Raw genomic sequence first — 26,480 nt, 5'->3', positions numbered from 1 at the left:
GCTCCTTAAAAGCTCTTTCGGACACTAAACAGCAGTTGAATGTCGTACTAACCTCCCAGGCGGAAAAGGAAATGAGCTGGTCTAAGCGCAGGTACTTTGAGAAGGCGAACAAGCCGGACACCCTATTAGCTAATCGACTCCGTCACAAAATTCCTAATTATCACATACAAGCCATCCGCACACAAGGGGGAGACCTTACCTCGAATCCTAAGCGGATCGTGGCGGAATTTAAACGCTACTACGAGGCGCTCTATGATGGAGGGAAGGTCATACATAATCAAAAAACGAGGGACAATCTCAGGGACTTTTTGAGGGAAGCAAAATTACCAACATTGACCCGGGAGGAAAGGGAAGCGTTACAGACGGACTTCTCTTTAGAAGAGTTAACGACAGTTGTAAAGTCACTTAAGCCTGCCAAGGCGCCCGGCCCTGATGGCTTCTCTAATCTGTACTATAAAAAATACCTAAAAACTCTAGCCCCACACCTATTAAGAATGTTTAATTCGGTCATGCAGGGGGCCTCGTTCCCAGCGCAGATGCTTCAGGCGTCCATCTCCCTGATCCATAAACCTGGCAAGGACCCGGCAGACTGTAAGAGCTACCGGCCCATCTCGTTGATAAATACAGATCTCAAAATTTTCTCCAAATTGTTAGCCAATCGAGTGGGTATCGTCCTTCCCAGGTTGATTCATCCAGATCAGGTGGGGTTCATCGGAGGAAGGCAGGCGGCAGACAATACCAGGCGGATCATTGACCTGATTGATCTGGCACAAAAACAAAACACCCCGTCAATGGTATTGAGTCTGGACGCCGAAAAGGCCTTCGATAGGATTGATTGGCCCTATCTGAGAGGAGCGCTTGAGGCGTTTGGCTTTGGAGGACGTCTCCTGGGGGCCATCATGGCACTGTACGAGGGGCCAGCGGCAAGGGTACGGCACCAGGGGTTCCCCTCGGAGCAGTTCCCAATAAAGAGCGGAACGCGTCAGGGCTGCCCGCTGTCTCCCTTGCTGTTCGCCTTGTGCGTAGAACCCCTGGCGGCACATATAAGAAACAACCCGGATATTACGGGAATATCTGTAAAGGAGCAATCACACAAAGTGGCGCTCTACACGGATGATGTGATCCTGACATTATCAAATCCCCTTACCTCCCTGCCCAATGTCTTCTCAATTCTGGGGACCTTCAAACAAATCTCGGGGTTCAAAATTAATCAGGCCAAATCTTAAGCCCTCAATATTAATCTATCAAAGCCGGTGGAAAAATTAATTGGACTAAATTTCAACTTTAAGTGGCAACCCTCTATGCTTAAATATCTAGGGGTATATATCACTAAAGAGTACAAAGCTTTGTATAAAGCAAACTATCCCAGGTTGTTCCGGACTTTGCGAGAGGATCTCAGGCGGTGGGCGGAGTGTAGCATCTCGTGGATAGGTCGCATTCATAGCATAAAAATGAATCTCCTCCCACGGGTGCTGTATCTTTTCCAGGCCCTACCGATCCCCCTAGTCAAGGACGACATCCTTGCATTACAGTCCCTAATAACAAAGTTTATCTGGGATAAGAAAAGCCCACGAATTAAAAAAGAAATCTTGAGGAGGCCGACCTTGAGAGGAGGGTTGGGGGTGCCATGCTTGTTCGCCTATCACGAAGCAGCCCAGCTGAGCCAGATTGTGCAATGGCATTTAGACCCAAGTCTCCGGAGGTGGGTGGAACTTGAAAAGGCGTGCTGCGCACCAATCGAAATTCACAGTCTAATTTGGCTGGCCAAAAGGAATAGGTCCGCCATACGAACACCTCTGCAGGCAGTAGCCAGCTCCTTGAAAACATGGGAGGCGACCAAATTTAAATGCTTTCTTACATCCCCGAACTCCCTGATGACCCCGATTTGGGGGAACCCAGATTTTGCTCCTGGACTGGATAGCTCTAATTTCTCAAATTGGATTCGAGCAGGGTATCTCTGTTTAAAAGATCTGGAGAGTAGGCAACACATTAAGACATTTGATCACATAAAAGAAGAAAAAGCAATTCCTAATGCTGAATTATTCAGGTACCTCCAGATCAGAGCTTTCTACAATGAAGCTCCAATTCGGCCACGGAGAACAAATTTTGAGCAGCTCTGTTCAAGAGCCACGGACACGAGGGGACTAACCTCTAGAATGTACCGGGAGGTGGTCTGTCTGGAGCCGGATGACCGACCCAGACTTAGTTACATGAGACAGTGGGAAACGGACCTAGGGGAGACATTAGAAGACGAGGACTGGGATAGGATCCTGCAGGCAGCAGCCAAAAGCTCTATCTGTACCACGTTAAAGGAGAACGCCTATAAAGTCCTGATGCGGTGGTACTACACTCCCACTAAATTATCTAAATTTGTCAAAGGCTACTCTCCGCTCTGCCCCAAACAGTGCGGAGACAGAGCGGACCTATGCCATATGCTGTGGTCTTGCACAAGGGTGGCGCCGATTTGGGCAGAAATTAGAGACTGGCTTCAACGTTTACTGGAGGTGGAGATCCCCCTGGACCCATGGCTGTTCCTACTGGGCAGACGGGTCGAGGGACTATCTAACGCCTCGCATAAGCTAATTACACATTTGGCAACAGCCACCAGATGCGAGATTGCAGCATTATGGAAGCAACCAACACTCCCAACCATCCCCAAGATTAGAAATAGAATTTGGTTTGTTTGCCGGATGGAACAGTTAACAAGTCTGGTTAACGACACCGGCCAAAATTATCTAAAAGTCTGGTCGCCCTGGCTGGCACAGACGGACATCCCGGGTATAGATAGTGCCACAATATTGCAATGATAGCTGAGAAAGGCGTTCTCCGGTAACGAAAGGGATCCATGACAAGAGAGAGACAGTGGAACAGGGGGCGAGGGCGTGAAAGCGCCAGTCAACGGCCATAGCAAGAAACAGGGAAGAATCAAATAGATCCACAGAGCGCTGGGCAGAGGGGCTATACATATAAACCCGCGGAATTCCCGAGGAGCAGCACAATCACCAGGAGAACGGGGAGATTGGAAATCTCTCGCCGCCTCTATGAGAGAGCCTTTATCGCACCCTCCTCCCCCTCCCACCCCCCCCCCCCTACCTAGCCTACCCCGTAACCAGACCCCCTTGTTTGTCCTGTGAGTCTAGTACGTCTAGTTTTTGGTCGATTGTTAAAAAACAAAATGGGTGATATTTTTGATGCTAACGGGAAGTGATAACATGTATGTTTGAATGCACCCAATAAAATCAAAGTTAAAAAAAAAAAAAAAAAGACTGCGCCTATGTGTATTGTGATACTTTATAATTGAGGGTGTGGTGATATTCTAAAGCCCCTTACTAGGCTCGCTAATTCGCTAATTCTCATAAAAATGAGTCAACAATCACCTACTGATTTGTAAAGATCTGATGTAAATGAATACAAATGTGTAGAAGTGTTGCTGATATCAAAGTACAATTATATGTTGTGAATAAAATAATAATAAATGATATATAAGCTTATTGCAAAAAATGAAAAATATATGAAAAATGGAAAAGTATATATGCAGTGGCCATAATTTTACGAAATCACGCGGTTTATACCTCGGAATACCCATGTGATGGCGTGGGATAACTTCCAACCATACCGCTTTAATACGCGAGTGCAGGCGAGTGCATAAAATGGCATTTTAGAGTTCTGGCTTTTAAACACATGAAATTGACACAGTAGCACAGTACTGTACACATTACAATTCATTCATTTCATTGCATATAATTGCACACAATCCATAAAATTCAAACAAAGCAACCGCGATAAACGCGCGTGCCTGGGGCGATTGGCCATGTTCATGCTACGTGGAGTACAGCAGTGCACACGAAAACGGCGCCTGTGATGCCTTAAAATAAAAGCCGCTGCATCTGTATGAAAATATATATATATATATATATATATATAAATATATAAAATTATATATATAAAAAAACACAATAAAAAAAGTCCAAGATAGTGTAACCCTGCTTCCCCCCTTCCCCCAGACTCTACGGTGGTGTCTAGGGTGCATGAGGGCAGATTGCATGCGGTGTGGTGCATACCTGTGAGGAACAGGAGGGCCTGAGCTTCCCGCGATGTTATTGGGGAGCCAGGACCAGGCTTCTGGGGTGGTAGCCTCCATGATCTCTTAGTGGTGCAGCGCCTCCATCTTCTATACTCCCAGGAATATGGGACAGGACCTGTATAGAAGAACCCCTTCGGTCCCAGGGTAATAGCTTCCAACTCTCACACAATCTTTGGTACAAAGGATAGTCTCTTTATTGGCAGATCAGCGACTCTCAAAAGGTAGTGGCGTTCAACAGCCGCAGCAACAACAGCAGTAAAGCCTTGCTATGTTAGTCCGCTCTCCTCCCACACAGATATCTCCTCCTTTCCCTCCCTCCAAGTTTCTCCTCCGACAGGATGGTCTGGGCTGAGGCTTCAATACCCCGCGGCCCACCTCCGCGGTTATCCTCGCGTTGGGGCTTGGATTCTCCCCATCACCCCAGGCAGGGGGGTGAGGGGCATTGGTCCACCAGGTCTATAACACTATCAGCTCTACTAAAGGGGCTGAGTCTCTCCACTCCTCTCTCTGCTCCTGCACGGCTGCGCAGGTGAGACCGCGGTCTCCTCCAACTCCTTGAACCGATCCGCAGGACTCACTACTCAGACCTGTCCTACTGCAGACTCTCGGCATACTAACTTTATCGGCATACTAACTCAACAACGTCACTTACAGGAGTTGGCTGCTAAATATAGAGCTAGCCCCACCTCTCATGATGTCAGCAGAACCTACCCTCTTTCTCACGCCTGCAGCAGAGTCCAGGCCTGCATCTACCACTCAGGGCAAGGCTATGAAGGGGGAAAACCCATGATGATTACTGGTGCCTGATCTTAACAGGACTTACCACAGTAGACCACAGGACTTACCACCCCTGTGCTGTTTACAAGGGGCTACAATAGAAAACCATACAAACATAAGTCCACTGAATTAGTGATCCCAAATATTTTCATTTTGTGCACTTAACAGGATACTTCTTTGTGGGTACAACGACATCCCCTCTCAAACTGTATAGAAAAAAGAAAAGGAAAAGCGCCCGATCCTAGTGCATTATCACTTAAAAATATTTAATAAATTACATTGACCACAATTCAAAACTCACAAACAAAGAATATAATCAGGCGTTTTATGAGATCAATACACATGCCCCAATCGAGTATATGTAACTCCACTCCTTTGATAGTCTGCACAGTCTGTAATGAACTCCCATCCAGCAGGAACTCCCAATGGTATCAAAAAGGAAAACCTGTCCTGCGCTTCAGCCACACAGCTAATGCACCAAAGGTGTCAATCCGTCATTGTGCTGGGCATGAGGGAGCATATAAGTGACCCTAGAGTGACCGGAGTGTATGGAGAGTTAAATAAAGTTGGAAAACTCTTACCTTTAGTCTCCACTCCGGTCTGGGTCTTGCTCTCTTCTCTCCTCCAGCGTCCGCGTGCTGCCTTCAATGCGTGTAGATAGATAGTGTGTGGAAAGGCGCCACTGCGCATGACAGAACTCCACAAGGTCCCGGATGGTACAAAAAACTTTATTGGCACAAAATCATACTAGGGCTCCACCACGATCTCCTCCTCTACGCGTTTCACCCTTAGGAGTAGGGCTTCGTCTTGGAGTGAGGAGACGTGGTGCTGCCTGAACATTTATAATAAAAAAGCCCGCGAAAACGGGTAGCAATAATGATTAACCCCTTCATGGACAAAATGCATATAGCACAATGTTATGAATGAGCATATTAATCTCATTCAAAAATTAGCCTGTATGTATACAAGATAAATATATACTAACTACAAATTACTCAAAGTGAAGGCTAATCTTAGGACATGAAGGTACTTTAAAAGGATGATTGCAACATTACAAAGAACAAAGAACAACCTCCTAATCCTACTGATCCCTTATTTAAACCAGCAGTCTCTGATCCCTAAGTGTGGGTGAGACATAACTTAATGTATATCACCCAAACATTCAAAAGGTACACAATCAATTTAAACTGCTATTAGAATCATCTTAAGGGTATAGGAGAATGAATTGGGTGGGGGTGGGGAAGGAATGGGGAGGGGAAGAGGAGAGGGGGGGGCGGGGTGAAGAGGGGGGGGGGAAATAAGGGGGGCACAGTGCATAACCAATAAAATATATAAATGAATAATTCTATACTTTGAAACGTAAAGAAAAGAAGACATGCGATATATCTTTGAAACCTTATAAGACTATAAGATGCATCTATTGATAGTTTATAAAAAACAGCGTAAATCCCATTCTATGTTCAGTCCATTGGATTGCAGGGTATTCAAGGCAAAAATCCAATGAGCCTCTCGTTGATACAAGATTTTCTTCCGATCTCCTCCACGGGGAGGTAAAGGGATATGTTCAATGGCTATACATTGTAATGAATTAACTGAACCCAATGGACAAGTGTTGAAGTGTATAGGTACTGGATGCATCATATCATGGTTGCATATAAGTCTCAGGTGCTCTAAGATACGAATCTTGAGCACTCTACTTGTGAGACCAACGTATTGTTTCTTACATCCACATTGTAAAACATACACTACAAAAGATGTTTGACAGGACATGAAGGATCTAATTTTAAAATTACGTGATTCGTCACAGTTGGAAAAGTGTGTAGATTTTTTCATATATGAACAAATATTACAGTGACCGCACTTGAACAAACCCTGCAATTTCGGGAATAGTGATAATCTATTGTCCTTACGAGCGTCAGACCGTAGCATACTCAATGACAAAAGATTGCCCAGTGTAGCAGCTTTTCGGAAAACTATACGCGGACCAGTGCATGTCATTTTCTGTAGTAATGGGTCCATAGATAATGTGACCCAGTGTTTCTGGATAATAGCTTTAATGGCATTAGCTTGCTTGCTGAAACTGTAATTCACGAAGCAGGGGTCCCCAGAGCTGAAAATAATGCAGTTCAGCTACGGAGACACCCTATTTCAATACTGTGTTATTAAAATAAATTATAGGCTAAAGCTGTAAAATTCAGGGCATTATTGAAAACCCTGCTCTCTGATTGGTTAAAATTCCGGACATTATCCACAGTAATGCCCTGAATTTCAGAAGCTTGCAAAATGCAGTTTTCAATCTGTTTATCTCCAGCCAATCAGCTTTCAGAACAGTTGAGACAGGGCAGTGGATTGGTTTGAATTAAGTAAAAGCTCTGAGACATGGCAGGGGATTGGTCAAAAAGTATCAACCACGGTTTGACTCCTCCCCCTCCCGAGCTGACTGAGATTTTCTGAGCAGATTCAGATGAATTGGGGGGAGAGAGACTGCAAAGAAGTAAGTGTGTTGTGTATAGAGGTGCAGTGTTGTGTGTGTGTGTGGGGGGGGGGGTTGTGTGTAGAGGTGCTGTGTTTTGTGTAGAGCTGGGGGCAAAGTTTAGTAAGTGGCTACCTTTTTTATTGTTCCTGCAGTGTGTGTGTGTTGTGCTGTTGTATGTGTAGCAGCAGTTTGTGTGAGTGGAGAGCTGATGTGTGTGTGTGTGTGTGTGTGTGTGTGTGTGTGTTTGTGTGTGTGTGTGTGTGTGTGTGTGTGTGTGTGTGTGTGTGTGTGTGTGTGTGTGTGTGTGTGTGTGTGTGTGTGTATAGAGCTCCAGTGTGTGTGTGTGTGTCAGTAGCAGTGTTTATGGGTGTAGCATGTGTGTGTAGCAGCAGAGTTTATGTGTGTGTAGAGCTGCTGCTGTATGTGTAGATGTGCTGTGTAGTGAGGGTAGAGGAGGTGCTGTATTGTGTGTCTAGAGCTCCAGTGTGTGTGTCTAGAGGCACTGTGTTGTGTGTGGTGTGCTGTTTTGTGTGTGTGTGTGTGTGTGTGTGTGTGTGTATAGCAGTAGTTTGTGTGTGAGCTGCTCTGTGTGTTTGTGTGTGTGTGTGTGTATACACAGAGGGGCAGCAGTGTATGGATATAGATAGCTGCAGTGTAAGAGTATATAGAGGTGGTTTCATGTATTTACCATTTTATTTTAATTAAAAAATCTATTTAACTATACAAAAGTGTCTATTATTTATGAAATAAGCCTACATTTAGCCTATAATAGTAATAATCCCCTCAGAACAGGTCATTACTGGCCAATAATGCCCTGGCTGGGTTAAAGTCCCTCGGCTTCGCCTCGGGCCTTCAACTCTTCCAGCCAGGGCAATATTGGCCAGTAATGCCCTGTTCGGAGGGGATTATTACTTAAATAAAAGCCATTCGATCGCCAGTAAAAGCAGCTTCATTATCTTAGCGGCTAGCCGCTAAAGCAATGAATGGGGTTAAGACAGATTACCTGATTTATTGGGGGTAAAGGGGCTGGGTGAAGGGGGTAGTTGCCCCATGTTCGGTGGTTAGGCCTACCGGGAAGGTTGCAGGAGGGGTTAACCCCTTCATTACCTTAGCGGTATTATCAGCTATGGAAATGAAATTGTTAACCCTCCTACAACCCATTCGAGAGGCCTTACTATTCACACTGGTGTAACTACTGTATCCCCTTTATTCACCCCCTCTAACCGCAATAAACATTAAAATACAATACAAACACAATACTAGCCAATACACACAATGATTGCCAGTGTGGTTACCGATGCCCTCAATGGAAGCAAAGATAACAACAATGGCAATGAATGGGTAGCCTATTACCAAACCCCCTTTACCCCCAACAACCCCCCCAGACCCCCATAACATATGCAGTAATGGGAAAAATCCCTATTATCTAGATCTGGGTCACAGCGCATTTGCCCATTAAAAAATAAACATTATTAAAACATTACCCATCCAGCATATAGTAAATAAAAGTTGTACTTACCCCTGCCAGGGTGAAGGCCGTCCTTATCCTACTCATCTTCACTGAGCATCAGCAGTAAAATAAAAAAACTACAGTAATTACTGTAATGTCCTGAATATCATATTCTAGAACACAGAATAAATATATAAAGAAACTAATTATATATGTAAACATTCTCTATAATAAACAAAACAAGAAAAAGAATTTGAAGTAGCGTCGCTAAATAACCCAATTAATGATATAGATATTAATAAGAGAGACAGTAGCTATAATTGGATATGCTTAGAGGGGCGGCTAAAGTTGGGCTAGTACACTATGATAAAACCTTAAAAAATACAATGTAAATGCAATCTCCTGACCATTAACCCTAAAGAGTATATATAAAAAACTAAAAAATAATTTTATTAAGTAAAAAATAGAAAAAATTGCCAAAAAATAAAAAGATGTAATAAAAAACCTTCAATACATAAAGTTCTGTTCCAATGGTAATGTCTTTGGTTTCTTGCAGCCCGTTTCAAAGGGATCACCAGTCCCTAATGATATCTAGAAAAAAGGAAAGAGAAAGAAACAGGCGCACACCTAGTGCATTACCACAATAAAAATGTATTAAATGAACATAAAATCTTACAAATGCCCACTCACAAAGGTACAGCAAATATAGGCGTGTATGAGATAGGCTCTCATGTGCCAAGCAGCTCGATCACCAGCGTCCGTCCACAATCAATGGCGTCGTCACGTGAGTCTCCTCCGTGGAACCGGAACCGGAACCGGAAGAGGGGTCCTTCGCCTTTGGTGTTCAATAGGACAGGTCCTTCCAGGAAACAAACACCTCCAATGTCACTAATGTGATAGGTTATATGCCGGGAGAGCCGGGAGAGCCGGACACGGGAGCCAAAGTTCTACAATCAAACAGCAGCAGTGTTCGTGGGCAAATGGCGGCCGGAATCTAGCCACGCCCTAGATGGCCCTAGGCATGGCTAGATTCCGGCCGCCATTTGCCCACGAACACTGCTGCTGTTTTATTGTAGAACTTTGGCTCCCGTGTGCGGCTCTCCCGGCTAATAACCTATCACATTAGTGACATTGGAGGCGTTTGTTTCCTGGAAGGACCTGTCCTATTGAACACCAAAGGCGAAGGACCCCTCTTCCGGTTCCGGTTCCACGAAGGAGACTCACGTGACGACGCCATTGATTGCGGACGGACGCTGGTGATCGAGCTGCTTGGCACATGAGAGCCTATCTCATACATGCCTATATTTGCTGTACCTTTGTGAGTGGGCATTTGTAAGATTTTATGTTCATTTAATACATTTTTATTGTGGTAATGCACTAGGTGTGCGCCTGTTTCTTTCTCTTTCCTCTATTCTCTATAATAACATAATAAATTAAAACGTATATAGATTAAGAAAAGAAAATATAAAACATGATTATTTAAGACATTAAAGATTCATAGAAATAAATGATGACCAGTATGTCACTCCTTTTCTCCCAACAGCACTGACAAATGGCTGCTTATATTATATTTACTATATTGTGAGTGATGCGTGATCTCACAATATTTTCTCTTCTCCCTCTACCACATGCACGCTCGATCCTATCCCCTGATACCTTATCAGAACTCTTACTTCTGTCTTTGTCTCCACTCTCACCCACATCTTCAATTCCTCACTGTTCTCATGCACATTACCCTCTAACTGAAAACATGTGGTGGTCACATCTTTTCTCAAAAACAACCTAGACCCAATGTTCCTTACTAACTGCCACCCTATATCCCTTCTGCCATTTGCCTCCAAATTGCTAGGATGTCTCGTGTTCTCCTGTTTGATCAACTTTCTTATTCCCATGCCCTCCTTGACCTTTACTATCTGGCTTTCATACAGCTCACTCAACAGAGACTGTGCTTACAAAAGTAGCCAATGATCTACATGAACCAAAATACCAATGTCACTTTTCCCTACTAATCCTACTCGATCTCTCTGTTGGTTTTAATAATGTTGATCACTCTCTTCTCCTTCATATTCTAAACTCTCTTGTTATCCGCAACAAAGCTCTATCCTCGTTCTCTTCCTACAGTACCTCCCCCATTGCACATTTTGTTTCTCTGTTGCTAACATTTTCGTTGAACTGCCAGTAGCTCAGAACTCTTTTCTGGGACCTCTCATTTTCTCTCTCTTCACACTATCACTTGGTGACCTCATCAACTCTTTTGGCCTTAGGTACTGTATCATCTCTATGCATATGATATGTAGATATATCTATCCACCCCTAATCTCACTCCTGCAATCCAGTCCTAAATCTTGTATTTCTTCCTGGCTATATCCTCATCGATGGTGCTCTACCACTTAAAACTTAATACGGTATGTCTAAAACTGAGTAGCTCATATTCCCCATAAACCTGGCCTAATATTTCCGTTCTACATCACAGTAAAAGGCACCAACTTGTATCCTGTCATCAAAGCACATTACCTAGGAGTAACATTTGACTTTTCCCTTCCCCATTCACGGCATGAATACAATTTGTCGCTTTTTCCTCTGTAATATTGCCATGACCCCTTTCCTCTGTCAAACTACTGCTGTCAATCTACTGCTACACTCTAATGCATGTCCTTATTTTCTCCTGTCTGGATTATTGTAACATACAGTACTGCTAACAGACTTCCCAGCTTCTCAACTTTCTCATTTGCAGTCTATCAAAAATTCTAGTAGAAAAATGGCTCCAAGAGCATGGATCGTATTTGCCAGGTAATGAAAGAGAAAAAAGAAAAATATTTTACAGTCCCAATAGAATATTGAGAAATTGTATATACATGTAGTTTGTCATGGTAAGTCTTTCCACTGAAGAAACCAAGTCTTTGGAGAAACGTGTTTGGTATTTTGGACATACAGTAAGGAGCTTCTGTACATCAGCTCCTGCATGCGCAAAGTCTGAGGTGGATGCCAGTTGATTGAAAGTCAAAAGTTCCTTTAGGATTTTTGGTGTCCACCCAGCCACAGACAGCACATGCATTTGTTCTTTTGGAGCTTCCATCCCAGAGTCTTTGCCAATTTAAGCAGAAATGGGTATACAGTATGGTGCACAGCCAAATAGAGTGGGTCAAAATAGAGTATAAAAAAAATTATTTTATTGGTACCTGCGATATTTGGTCATGGCTTGATGTGCCTCCGAGGCTTAAAATGCTTTGGTCAAAGGTTTTAACTAAATGACCTTTTCTCAAGTGATATATAGGTATTTCACTGTGAATTTTTGTCATATTGGATGAAGCGATGGGACTCTTTGTTTTTGTTGTATATAGTATATCACCCTGCATAATAAATCTTTTTTTCTTTATTCAAATTGTCAGCAGTTTCTAATTTTTTTAAGTTGCCAAACATTTCCTGGCTACATTTTGCCTTGTCTAATTGCTCAATTTGACAAGTACGATCTCTCACAGCTACTATAATCTGCCCCTAAATCTTGTTTGCTTTTTTACTCTGCGTTCCATATTGTATCTGTAAATTACACTCATAATTTTAATCCCTAGACTCTGTGGAGAATTAATCATTTATATCTTTAAACCATCAATCATATCTCATTAATGAAAATTGCATTTGCTGAACTGAAAATGTATTAACTTAATTCTCTCCAAATTATGCCCCAAATATTAACTGATAACTGATAATCCATTAAGCACATTTTAATCAGTCTTCCATCAAAGTGTAGAACATACAAAGAAGCGAGTAAGTATTTTTGATTAAATTAGTATAGTGTTTCTAATGATAAGTAAATTGGAATTAATACAGTACAGTATGCTACTAATGTAACCAAAACCTGATCTAATTAAGTAGCCCCCATGTGATTTAAATACTGTAATACACTAAATAAAAAAAATCAAGTATTGGATTTGGAAAAAGAAGATGATTTTAATCTTTTGAAATATACATTATTGGTAATTGAAGAATAATGTTTGCAAATCCAATTGTAGATTGGCATTTTAAAGTCTGACATAATTTTTCTACTAATGGCTTTTAAAAAAAAAAATTTTTATTTGACCATAATATTTGATTATGATAGTGTACTATAGATAACATATGTAAACAGTAGCACAAAATAAAGCAAAAATATATAACTGATTATGGTAAATGTATTATTTTTTAAATGTAATATACAATACATACCTCCTTATATAAAATAATAATGACATAATGTTCATGTTTCAGACATTTAGGTATGATAATAAATAATAACATCTTGGGGCCTATGCAGAGAGCAGCGAATTTTCGAAATTCGCCATTTTTTGGAGATAATCGCGCAGAAAACAGCAGAAAATGGAGATTTCCGAAAATCGCGCCAATTTTTCATTTCTATTTGTAAAACTCGCCTCGCGGCTGGCGAGAACCGCAATCTCGCCAGTTTAAAATATATCCGTATGCAGAGAGGCGCGAACGGCATCTAGCGGCTGTTCGCGCCAATAAAATGGCGCGATTGTCTCCGTTTTGCCTCGCCAAAAAAAACTGGCGCTCGCGGCCATTGCAAAGGGAAAAAAAAAGGCGCGAATTTGTTTTTACATGTTTCCGAAGCGCGCATCTCGCCAATTTAAACTCGCCAGACGCATCCATGTTAAACATAGCAGAATTCGCACTTTTCTGCATATGGAGATTAAAACTCTCCAAAAAAGCTCCTTTTTATGAAATTCGCCATTTTTAAAATTCGCTGCTCTCTGCATGAGGCCCCTAGTGTGCTAAATTTAAAATGTACTTTATTAATTTTCTTTAAATATGTTCCCTGATTATTATTTTTTCTTATGTATATAGCCTAGCCTTCTGGCAGCTACTTCTTTTTCCTGGGCCTTTCCTCTGTCAGTCCTGTTAGGGCAGGCAGTGGAAAGGTTTATTCCTACCGTAGGCTTGTGTGTGTATTACAGCCTTGGATGATGTAATCAGTATTCAACGGTGGGCCTAGCAATTTCTGAGGATGTCAATCTGAGGGCTGGATACTGGTTGGAACACACAGATGATAAATTCTGATATCCTCCCAAATTAGTCTGTTCTGTTCTGTTAAGAGAGAGGATGTAGTCAAGAGAGAGGAGAGAGGAGTTTCTTCCACCCACATATGAGGGGATGGGAGGGAAGAGGAGTAGGCCTGAATCAAGGCTCTGACTTATAATGAGAAAGAGAAATAGGAGATATTGAAGATGCAGTTATGAGAAATGCCTGTACTCTGTCATGTGAGCTGACTGCAATAAACCATCAGAAAAGATCATGCTGTCTGTTACTGTCTCTGTGTATGGCGGAACGTCAGTAGGGGCCCATCCCCTGAAAATCCACAGAGGATCCCTGCTGGCTGGAGGCGCTGCATCCACTGAGACCAAGGTAATCTGTCCTTCCTGTCCTGTTTCTCCCTACACCACTGCAGAACACTCAGCCCTCCTATTACCAACAGGTATGCAGCACCACCCAGCATAGCAGAAAAGGGCATACCCCCCCTATCTCACTTAGGGGCAGGGGTAGATGGGCTTCATGTACAATGTGGTTTTTGGGTGTTTTGATATAATCAAGCAGCTTCAGTAATTTTCCACGTCAGTTAAGGATATATTAAGGTTGATCACTGTCACAACTATACTCAATGCAATGGATTACGTCAAAATCTTATGCGTTTCCAATCTTTCCTATGAGTGGACAGGAGCCATGACAACTCCATATTGGAAATCAGTGTCTAAAGGAAAAGCAACGACCAATCTTTGAATGCCAATACTTCTACGTAATGCAATTTGGCATCTAAAGTTCTATTAAAAACCTTACAACAGTTAAATCTGTCCACTACAAATAGAGTGCCTGAGTGAGAAGTCCAGATACCACAACAGGTACAGTACTGTGTATCTGTAGTCATGACCAAAGGAAAAAGTAGGAGTACTAATATACTGTATATACATGCAAACAAAATTAGGGTTGTCCACAGCACTCAAGAGTATTAAAAAGAATATTAAAAAGAGTATCACAAATAATTGGTTTATTGGATGGCTTGGTCCTTTATTCTTAAAGTGCCAAGGCTGCCCAAAACATTGCCCGGTTGTTTTATTCTCTGTATTTTGTTAGCTTGAATAAAATGTCTTCTTTTTTTTGTTTGTAAACTTGTTCTTTATTTGAATTTTCTGCAAGAAAGATGGGTGATGGTTGATGGGATACAGAACGAAAAGAGGGTGTTACTTTTAGTTTACATTCATTTGTATACATGTCTATGTAACAAATTTAATGGAGTAGATATTAATGACATCACTGTTACAGCAGGGCATAAAATAACTAGTACAAAAAATCAACTAATAAGGCTTGGAGAGGAGAAAAGAAAAAGTGTATTTGCTTTTAGAATATTTTTCCACATTCTGGCATATAGTAAATACATATTCCTAATCATACTGTACCTTTGCGGAATATGGAATACCCTCTGGGTCCGCCGTGATGTTTGTACGGGTTCAGGTCCCATTGCATTAAGATTTACAACTCTCCTATTTTGTGTTTTTCAACTTTGGAGAGTTCCCCGACATAGTTTCGCTTTTACTGCATCTGTGTCTGGCTGTTGTTCCTGTTTCCAGGCATTAGCTATTTCACATCGGCAGCTGAATATATATGTGTCAGTAGCTTATTTTCATTTCTTTCCATATGTTCAATTGGTCTGTATAGCAGAGCTGTCCAGGGATCTAAGGGGAAGGCAAACCAGAGAATTGCCTGTGCATACCATGTGTGGCCTTCCATAGCTTTGTAAACTTTGGACACGTCCACCATACATGTACAAATAATCCCTGCTGACCACATCCTCTTGAGCAAAGGGGTGACATGTTTCTGAAAACTGTGGACAATTTTTGTGGGGTATAATACCATTGGTGGAGCATTTTGTATGCATTTTCTTTAATTTAAACACATGTGAACTCCTTGCAATCCCTTCAAATATATTATCCCACTCCTTTTGATCTAATGTAATTGTTCTCCCAACGTCTCTTCCCATGTTATCATAAATTAGTTTTTTTTCTCAGTTTCTGTTTTAACAACCACTGATACGTTGTACTGTTGAGATCAGTCCTTTCTTATCCTCCCCCAAGAGACACATGTCCTCAAATACTGTATAGTCGTTATATGGGCCTTTGCTTCTTATGTGGTCCCTCAGTTGGAGATATCTAAAGAAGGCAGATTTATGTACCCAATTTCTCTCATTACTGTCTCAAATCCATTAATTTCTTTATTTGCCCATAAATCTTTTACGGTCATTATTCCTGCCTTGCTCCAATCTTTAAAATCTGTTGGCTCCATGCCTGGGGCAAAGCCGGGATTCTCAAATAGTGGTGTCATCTGAGATTTTAGGTTGGTCAGCCCATGTTTGAATTTCAAGGAGTCCCACATTTTAAGTGAGTGTTTACTCGATTCCAGAGGCATTGTCAGTTCGGATCTTTCTTTCTTTGTTAATCATAACATCATATCTATGGTTGACTTTGAGAGCGTATCAGATTAAATTTCCACCCATTTTTTACTATGTTGTTGAACATTCCAGTGGGTAAATGTCTTCTTTTTAATACTATGTATGAAGTGCTGCGGACAACCCCAATTGTGTTCGTATCTGTTCGTGGTCACTTGAAGTGTAGCCAGGGATTATTGCACACTGGCACGCTATAGTGGGGTATTATGTTATATTCTGTGTTATAATGCAATATTTTGTGTTACCAGTTAATTATTTAACTATGGCTACATCTGTAGATACAGTTTGTAATACATGTGTCAGCAACTTTCCTTTATTTATAATGCACCAACATATTCTATATTGAAGTACATATAATAGATGCTTAATTAGTAGGTAGCATAAAATAGTTAATAGGATTATAAAATAAAACTTTGGGTTTCCCTACTTCCCATTTCCCACATTTGAATAGAATTCATTGTTTAGTTTCTACCATGATACCCATGACCAAAATAAAGAAGACATTACTCTCATTACAGGGTTCACTGTAAGCAGCCTTGTCACTTCAACCCCACCAGCTTTTCTTTCCCGCTACACCCATTGGTTTATTTTACAAAAGCATTTTAACAAAATGCTATACCTAGGGTGTCATTAATCTGGCACATCAATAATGAGTACAAGAAAATATTTTTTCCCCATTTATTTGAACATTGCTCAACTTTTAACAAATATGGGGAAGTCGTGTCCCAGCATTTTGAATACTTGGCAAAATGTTTAAGCACAGTGGTGACTGCAGGCAGGAAAGTAGCTGGGTTTAGAAAAATCCTGTCCTATTGTTTTATTTTAAATATATAAATCTAATCTTTTTAAGTTCTATTCTACTTCTCAAGCTGTAATTGAAACATTTATTTATTACACACATTTTTCTGTATCTTGATGTGATTTATTTCTTATACTCAATTGCAAATGTGATCAGCTGAATAAAAACACATTGACTTGAATGAAGCTTTGGAGTATATTGAATTACACCCTAAGTGATTATCTTTTTACTAATGAGATACAGCGATAAACAGGGTTTATATTAATACAAATTCAATTCAAGGAGATTGGAAATAAATTATGGTTATAATACACCCTGTTTTACTTAGAGACCCCCCATGTAGAAAAGCATCTGTGCAGGATGAAGAAGCAAAATAATTGTATGTGTATTTTCAGGCATCTGGAACTTGTTTGCAGTGTGGATTAGTAAAAGCTGCATATCAATGGTACCTTCAGATACAATAACTTCCTCTGTGGAGAGAGTACACATGTGATTTGTTTACAAATCTACTTTACCCTTTGTTAGTGGTTTGACTCATCTTAAGAAGTTGGAAATAACAGTGATGAAAGGAAATAAGCCTGATACTGTACATTCTACAGTACATCTATTAGACTTGCATCACAAAATATATCATACACACATACAGTTATTTATACATACAGTACTGTATTTATTCTGAGCTAACATGGGTAAGCCTATAAGTAATTGTAATAGTTAATCTCAGGCTTTCTTTAACTTTAACATTTAGCTTTTTAGCATGTAACATAGGAACAACACAACAAGGAACCTATGAACTATTTTATGAACGCCTCAGAGAATGTAAAAGATTATTTTATCCCATTCAAGTGCTTAATTTCTTTGTATAGATGTTGGAGACACTGGTATATATTGAATGTGGACACTTGAACTTGTGTTTTAGTTCTAAAAATTTTTTATGTTTTAGTTCTTAACATTGTTGCTGTCTTTCATTATTCCAAAATTCGATTTATTTTGGATTTGGATATGCAAAAAATTATGGAAATATATATCTTATCCTAGAGGAGGTGGGGACACCCTCCATGTCACCAAATCCCATCCCTTCCCATGTTACCTGCTCCCTACATGTCAAGCACTCCCATCCCATGTAACCCACTCAATAACGATATATTAAGCATGGGCATAAAAATAGGGATTACAATATATATATATATATATATATATATATATATATATATATATATATATATATATATACATGTGGGGAGCAGGTGACATGGGAAGGGATGGGCTTTGGTGACATGGAGGGTGTCCCCACCTCCTCTGAGGATTTGATCCCCAGTGTCAACGGATATGGGGCCAGCAAGAGACAGAAAGGGCTGGCTATGATCTGCTGTTAATCAGTTAACCCCAGGTGGACCCTGCAGCTACATTGGAGGAGGTTGGGACCCATTGGATGGATTGTCTGTGTGCCTTTTTTGAAGGGGTGGGTCTCTTCTCCCTGATCCCGACTGATCTAGATCAACCATCAAAGCAACAAAGGGGATGAGGGGAGGCACTGAATTCAGTGAGGACATGAACCCGAATCAGAGGCAGAAATTAATTTTGGTTAATTTCTCATTCAAATTTTATGCCATAGAAGATCATAGCCACAGTCCAGGTTCAATCAAACTGCTGAAGCCCGAGCTATAACATTAAATCTAACATACACAAAATTCGGTGGTGTGGGTGGAGGGGGTGGGGGGGGTTTGTAGAGTTTGGATTCCAGAATTCCGAGAACCACCTTTCCTTTGTATAAGTAATAGCAATTAATGAGTAAATATTTTCTTTTATCATCACTAACAATGTGAATGGTTGTAGTAAAATTGTTAATCTAACTGGAACAGCTACGTATGTAAAAATCTGAAAGAACTTGAAGTTTTGTTTATGCAATGATACTGGCAAGTTTTAAAATCATTTATTCAAACCGGGAAGGGGGAGGGCGGATCCTGCTCAGCTGAGAAATGACTTGCTGGTGTGGTGCTATCTGGGGTAAGAGTAATGTGTATAAAAAGGAGCGAAAAGACCCCCTGTGATGCACTTTTGACCTTTTGAGATCATTACACAAGCCAGGGCAGACAGCATCACAGGACTCCACTGATACACAGTGGATACTTTGTTTCATCTACTTTGAGTGGCAGGCATTGATCCCATTGCAGTTTACAGCTAGCCTAACTAGGTGTGGGCCGAATTCTAGGAGCCCACTAGCTAGAGAATAGACTGTATTACATATAGGGACACCTACTCTGTCTACCCAGAGGGGTCACTCCAGCAATTGGTTATAGATCTATTATTGACTGTACCACATGTGGGCCATGTTTGGACAGGACAAACTGATGGGTATATCTCCCATGTGGGCTCTTGTTATATTTAATACACAGCAGATCCACTAGGATAGGTCTCTTGCCTTGTGTTATTTTACCACTATCCCATGCTGTTGAGTATTTATTTCTCAGTATTTCTTTCTCAGCATTTCTCTCAGAATATCACTATCAGTACTGGCGCTAGTATTAAGTTTTAACTAGAATTTGTTTTCAATAAAATGTATTTGTTTTCATATCAGTGGAGCAGAGTGCGTCACAGGGGGTCTTTTCTCTCCTTTTTATACACAAGTTTTAAAATCAACATCTTTAATTACAGATTTATAGATTAATAAGATGTTAAAAATGCTCTGCTGTCTCATAAAATAAGTTGTGTCTAAGTGAATCAAATTGAATCAAAAATCTAAACATTTTAGTACTAGATTTGTTGTAAACCAAGATATTAAATACATAAAATAATAGCAAACCATAATCCCTCTTTCTTCCTAATTTTTATTCAACTATATACGATTTATGGTGTGGTGTCTTGTTTTTATCTATTTTTAGTGTAAAAATTTTTTTTGGGGGGGGTAATATTTAATACATAGCGCTGCTGAATTATTGTAAAATGTGGATTTCCACTTTTTCAGAAAGTCAGAATCCATGTCAATGACTATTGCGGAAATCTATATTGTGTGTTTTTGGTATTACTTGCAGCCTTTTTCTAAAATTGCAAAAAATAAATTTGTGGCATTATAATTTATTTTTTTTCAACCAAAGATTTTTATTAAGCGCATGGTACAGGCAAACAATTATCTAACAACACACTGTCTTATATTTCTGTAACCAAAGTGCGCCTTATTCCTATACATACAAAACCAGACTTACTGACGTACGAGACAATACACTAAGACAACAGGGGGGGGGGTGAGGGGGAAAAAAAGGGGGGGGGGGTGGTTTGCCATCGGAGGAGCTGCCACCTCCTTGCTGTTCTGTGTGGACCATGTCAACTACGGAGAGACCTCCTTCTGTGGCTCATGGCTCCCTTGCTGATCCTTGGAAGTCTCTGTCCGCCCTGCCTGTCTCTAGGATGTCAAACGACGGAGCCCGCACATCCAAGGAGAACGCGTGTTTGACTATCACAGCAATATGTTGGAGGTATCTACCCCGGGATATCTGTTTGGGCCAGCCAAGGAGCCCAAGTTTTTAGAAAATTTGTGCCGGTGTTTTAACTAAACTCGTCAACTGCTCCATCCGCCAAACATACCATATTCTGTTCCGAATCTTTGGGATACTGGGTGAATCGGGTTGCTTCCACAATGCTGCGAGTTCGCATCTTAGTGCTGTCACAAAATGTGCGATTAATTTGTGCTCCGATCTGTTTAGACCCCAGGTGCGCCTGCCTAACAGAAACAACCAGGGGTCCAAAGGGACCGTGTGTCCGAGAATTCTCTGTAGCCAAGTCGTGATGTCCTCCCAGATTGGGGCCACCTTCGCGCAACTCCACAGCATGTGCAACAGGTCAGCCTGTTCCCCGCATTGTTTCGGGCACAATGGGGGGTAGTCTTTGACAAACTTAGCCAATCTCTTCGGGGTGAGGTACCACCTCATTAGGACCTTATACGCGTTCTCCTTTAATGTGGTGCATATAGAACTTTTTGCCGCCACCAGTACTATAGTGTCCAAGTCCTCGTCTTCTATCGTCTCCCCTAAGTCCTCCTCCCATCTAATCTGATAAATCAGTTTGATGTCCTCGTCCTTCGCAGGACAGACCACCTCTCTATATATATGCTAGAAATTAGTCCCGAGGTATCTGTTCCTCTTGAACAGAGCTGCTCAAAATTTGTACGCTTGGGGCGTTTTGGTATTTTAGTGTAGAATGCTCTAATCTGGAGGTATCTAAAGAATTCTGAGTTTGGCAATTCTTTTTCTGATTTAATGTGCTCAAAGGTTTTAATGGACAATCTACCCTCCAGATGTAAGTGCCTCATGAGGCCCTTCTTCTTCCAAATTTCAAAATCTTTGCTCTGCAGACCCGGAGCGAAATCAGGGTTACCCACAAATGGGGTCATTAATGAGCGTCGCTTGGTAAGCGCACCCATATATCTGCTGCCCTTCCACACCACCAACGAGCTGTCCACTGCGGCTAACGGGAAACTGAAAGTCTTGTACACTTTTTTTGTTAGCCAGATTAAGTCCTGTAGCTCCACTGGGGAACAACACTCTTTTTCCAGCGCCACCCACCTCCGGAGGCTTGGGTGGGTGTGCCACTGTGTAATTTGAGCTAATTGAGCCGCTTTGAAATACGACAGGTACCGCGAGACCCCCTCTGATCATTGGCCGAATTAGGATACTACTTTTAATGCGTGGCTTCTTATTACCCCAGACAAATCTCACCATAGAGGCCTGCAGACAGAGGATCTCATCCCTGGCCACTTGTAAAGGGAGAGTTTGGAACAAGTACAGAATTCTGGGGAGCAGATTCATGTTTAAGCACTGGATTCTATTAATCCATGATATTCCATATATTGACCATCTCCTGAGGTCCTCCTTCAGAGTCCTGATCAGTCTGGGGTAATTTGCTTTATAAAGGGCACTATAATCTTTCGTGACGTTAATCCCTACGTATTTAATGTGGGAGGCTTGCCATTTGAAGTTGAAATTTACTGCGATTAATTTTTCTGTGACTTTGGGGAGGTTAATATTCAGAACTTCTGTTTTTGACTGATTGATCTTAAAGCCGGATATCTTATTAAATTCCCCCAGCAGACTGAAGACATTTGGCAGAGAGGTAAGGGGCTGTGATAATGTTAAGATAACATCATCGGCGTACAGGGCCACTTTATGTGACTCCTCCCCATTGAATCCCTGTTATATCGGGGCTGAGGCGCAGGTGTGCCGCCAAGGGTTCAATGCATAATGCAAAAAGGAGGGGGGACAGGGGGCAGCCCTGCCTGGTGCCACTCTTTATCGGGAATTCTTCCGACGGGAAGCCCTGGTATCTGACCTTTGCCATCGGCCCCACATACAGAGCCAGAATGGTGTCTATCATTCTCCCCCCCAGGCCATACTCCCCAAGTGTCTCTCTCAGATAGGGCCAATCTATTCTATCAAATGCTATCTTGGCGTCCAAACTAACTACCAAGAACAGGATATTTTTCTTTTTTGCCAGATCTATCAAATCAATAATTTGTCTGGTGTTGTCTGCCGCCTGTCTGCCGCATATGAACCCTACTTGATCAGGATGGACCAGTTTTGGCAAAACCCAGTTAAGCCGGTTCACCAGTAATTTGGAAAAAAAATTGATATCCGAATTAATCAGAGATATGGGCATATAGCTTTTACAATCGGCTGGGTCCTTCCCTTGTTTGTGTATCACTGAGATAGACGCCTGGAGCATCTGACCCGGGATAGGGGCACCCTCCAAAAATGAATTAAAGAGCAGCAAATGGTGAGGAGCTAAAATTTTACGAAATTTTTTGTAATATAGATTGGAAAAACCATCAGGGCCTGGGGCCCCACATACAGAGCCAGAATGGTGTCTATCATTCTCCCCCCCAGGCCATACTCCCCAAGTGTCTCTCTCAGATAGGGCCAATCTATTCTATCAAATGCTATCTTGGCGTCCAAACTAACTACCAAGAACGGGATATTTTTCTTTTTTGCCAGATCTATCAAATCAATAATTTGTCTGGTGTTGTCTGCCGCCTGTCTGCCGCATATGAACCCTACTTGATCAGGATGGACCAGTTTTGGCAAAACCCAGTTAAGCCGGTTCACCAGTAATTTGGAAAAAAAATTGATATCCGAATTAATCAGAGATATGGGCATATAGCTTTTACAATCGGCTGGGTCCTTCCCTTGTTTGTGTATCACTGAGATAGACGCCTGGAGCATCTGACCCGGGATAGGGGCACCCTCCAAAAATGAATTAAAGAGCAGCAAATGGTGAGGAGCTAAAATTTTACGAAATTTTTTGTAATATAGATTGGAAAAACCATCAGGGCCTGGGGCCTTGGATGGCTTCAGTGTCTTCATAACCTCTAAAAGCTCCTCCATTGTGAAATCTTCCTGCAACTTGTCCCTTTCCTCTCTGCATAACCTGAGTAGTTTTGCCCCCTCCAGAAATGTCCTCAATCGCCTGTGAGTGGCCTCTCCCTGGGAGACCTTCGGCCCATCATAGAGGGTCGCATAGTATTCTTTGAATTCCACCACTATTTTTTTGGGGTCAGAAGTAAGGTCACCGTTCTTTGTCCGAATTGCCTGGATATGGAAGTTTTGATCTCTCTCTTTAAGTTTATTGGCAAGCAGAGTATCTGACTTGTTCGCTTTCTCAAAGAATTTCCGCTTGGACCAGGATATCTCCTTTTCAGCGCGAGAGGTCAGCAGCAAATTTAGTTTTGTTTTGGTATCAAGCAGCCTCTCTAGAGTTGAAGCTTGTTTGTTTTCTTTATGTAGGGCAGATAGGATGACCAATTCCGACTGTCATTTTTAAATTTTAGTGTCCTTGTCCCTTTTTTGTCTGCTCGCCAATCCAATGAGTTCTCCGCGGAGAGTGGACTTATGGGCCTCCCAGAGGATGGAGTGTGAGTCCACACTGCCGATGTTCTCTTGAAAATAGTCCCTGATTTTGTCCCCCACCTACAGCTCACACTCGGGGATTTTTAACAATAACTCGTTAAGTTTCCAGTTCGCTCCTGGACTGTCTAGCCTAAAATCTGTGCACCGCAGCTCGATTGGTGCGTGATCTGACCATGAAATATCATGGATACCCGTGTGGGAGATCTGAGAGACCATTCTGTTCGACACAAAGAGGTAGTCTATCCTGCTGTATCTGTCGTGTGGGTGCGAGTAAAAGGTGAAACCCTTCTCCCCTTGATGTTGCTCCCTCCAGATATCTACAGTGGCGACACTGTTTATTCTCATGCGGCTAGAGCCGCAAGCCGGGAGGTTTCCCGGCTTTCTCATTTTTTTCCCTCGGCGTGCCACGCGTCATCGCCCCCCGAGGGAGCCCTGGGTTCCTCTAATTTGGGGGATGGCGGTGGGGGGCTCCAGGGGACCCGGTGGACCCGGGGAGGGGGCGCTTCGATTGGAGGACCGATCCTCCGGAGGCTCCGGCGCGCGCACGGCATACCTTGGCACGCGCCCGGTATCTGTCACGGCCGAGACCGGGCAAAAGTTAGAATAATCTCGGCCGCAACAGTATGAGGCTGTTGGCCTGAAGCCATCTAGCCCAAGCTGCCCGGACCATTCATTGCTTACTACCTCCCAGAGTACATCTGTCCAGGACCGGGTCCAGAGTATGATTAAAATCTCCCCCCGCCACTACACAGTCCTGGGCCAAGGTTCTAAGCAAGGAGAAGAATTTATCAAGAAGGGTTCCGCCTGAACGTTAGGGGCATAGACATTTGCCACTGTGATGGTCTGGATCTGAAATTTCCCCACTATAATTATGAACCTGCAGGTTCTTATCTTTTTTTACAAGGTTAACCTTTAGTGGCAAACGGTTGTGCACCAGAATTGCCATACCTCTCTGTTTTTTATTGGCAGATGCAGCAAACCACTCCGTGTATCTCCTATCAATGAACTTCAGGGAGCTGGCTTTGGAGAAATGAGTCTCCTGTAATAGTATAATGTCTGGGTCATATCTTTTATAATCGGTCATGGCCACTCTTCTTTTATGCAGACTACTGAAACCCTTCACGTTGTGTGATAAAATTACAATGAGCCCTGAGCTGAGCTTGATCACTGGCTAATACATCGTGAGTAGGTATCTTGAGCGAGGCTGTCTCCTGCGGACTGGTCCACTGCCAGTGGGGAACATTGAGACACAGACGGAACAACACAAACATACAGCAAAAGAACAATCGATGACTGGCTGGGGTCGACCCCCTCTTGTCGCCATATCTGTCCCTTCTGGGCATCCAGCCTGAGTGCAGCTCTGGATGATCTTCTTCCCACCGCTAGCTCCCATGTCTGCTGGCCCAGTGAGGACTTTCCTGAGCCGCCTGGGTATAAGCGCCCCAGTGCTCAGGTGGAGACCCATGACAACGGTGGGCAGGGACCCCTATCCTTCCCTCTCCCTCTACAGAAACTAACCTTAACCCTGAAACAACCACTCGGAATAATGTGTACCCCCTCTGCCTCCAACCCGCAGATGAGCCACAACTGACCCCCAAAACAATTGACCGACCCTGCGGCCATCTAACCCCTAATAACTGTCTTGCTTGCCTCTGGTACCTCTATTTGACCTCCCACCCCTCTAACTCCCCTAGGTAGGGACTCTCTCCTAGCGGCTTTATGACTCATACAGCTTCCTGTCCTATCCTTTGCTTCCCCCTTCGTATTTACCCAAAAGCCCCCACATCTCCGGCAGCCTGGTTCCTTGTTTGCTCCCTCATCTGGCCCCCTCCCGCCTCCCCGCCCTCCATTCCCCGCCCTCCATTCCCCTTCTAGGGAGCCCGTGCCTTTCAATAACTATATAGTACGGCCTCCCTCTGCTGACGTCTTGCCTATTCTGCTGGCGTGCCCGGGGTAGACGAACCCCCCGGTCGCTGTGAATGGGCCCGCTGCTATGGGCTACAGGGCCCCCTGCGTCCCCTCCCTATTTCCCAGATCTGACGCGCAGCCAACTGTCCCAGGCCTAGGTTATGCCTGTGTTCTTCCGGTGTCCCTGACCTAGTCTCGCGAGAGCCCAGGGATCCCGTCGCCGCCTGCTGATGTCTGCTATCGGGCCGCCCCTGCCTCCTCCAAGATGGCTGCCTGGCCACTTCTGGTGACGCACATCCGGACGCCGCCATTTTCCTGCAGGAATCCCGCGAAGACGTCCGTGTTCCCGCCTGATCTTCCCGCCATCCGCTCTTCTCCATCCGTCTGCATCCAGCATGTTGCCCCCGCCATCCGAGACCGCCATCTTGCCCTTCTGCGTTCCAGTGACTGCGTCCATCATTTCCCCTGTTTCAGAATCAGGTACGGATTATACCAAGTTTTATTTTGGCCTAAGTCTTTGTTGCAGTGGGGTGGCCGGTGGCCAGGTGGGCTCTTTATCTGCGTAAGCCTCCTCCTGCTTCCATGGGGCAAAACTGTGCAT

This window comes from Ascaphus truei, chromosome 2, assembly GCF_040206685.1.
Source record: "Ascaphus truei isolate aAscTru1 chromosome 2, aAscTru1.hap1, whole genome shotgun sequence".
Lineage (NCBI taxonomy): Eukaryota > Metazoa > Chordata > Amphibia > Anura > Ascaphidae > Ascaphus > Ascaphus truei.
The sequence above is the reverse complement of the archived record's forward strand: the minus strand, read 5'-3'. Positions refer to the sequence as shown.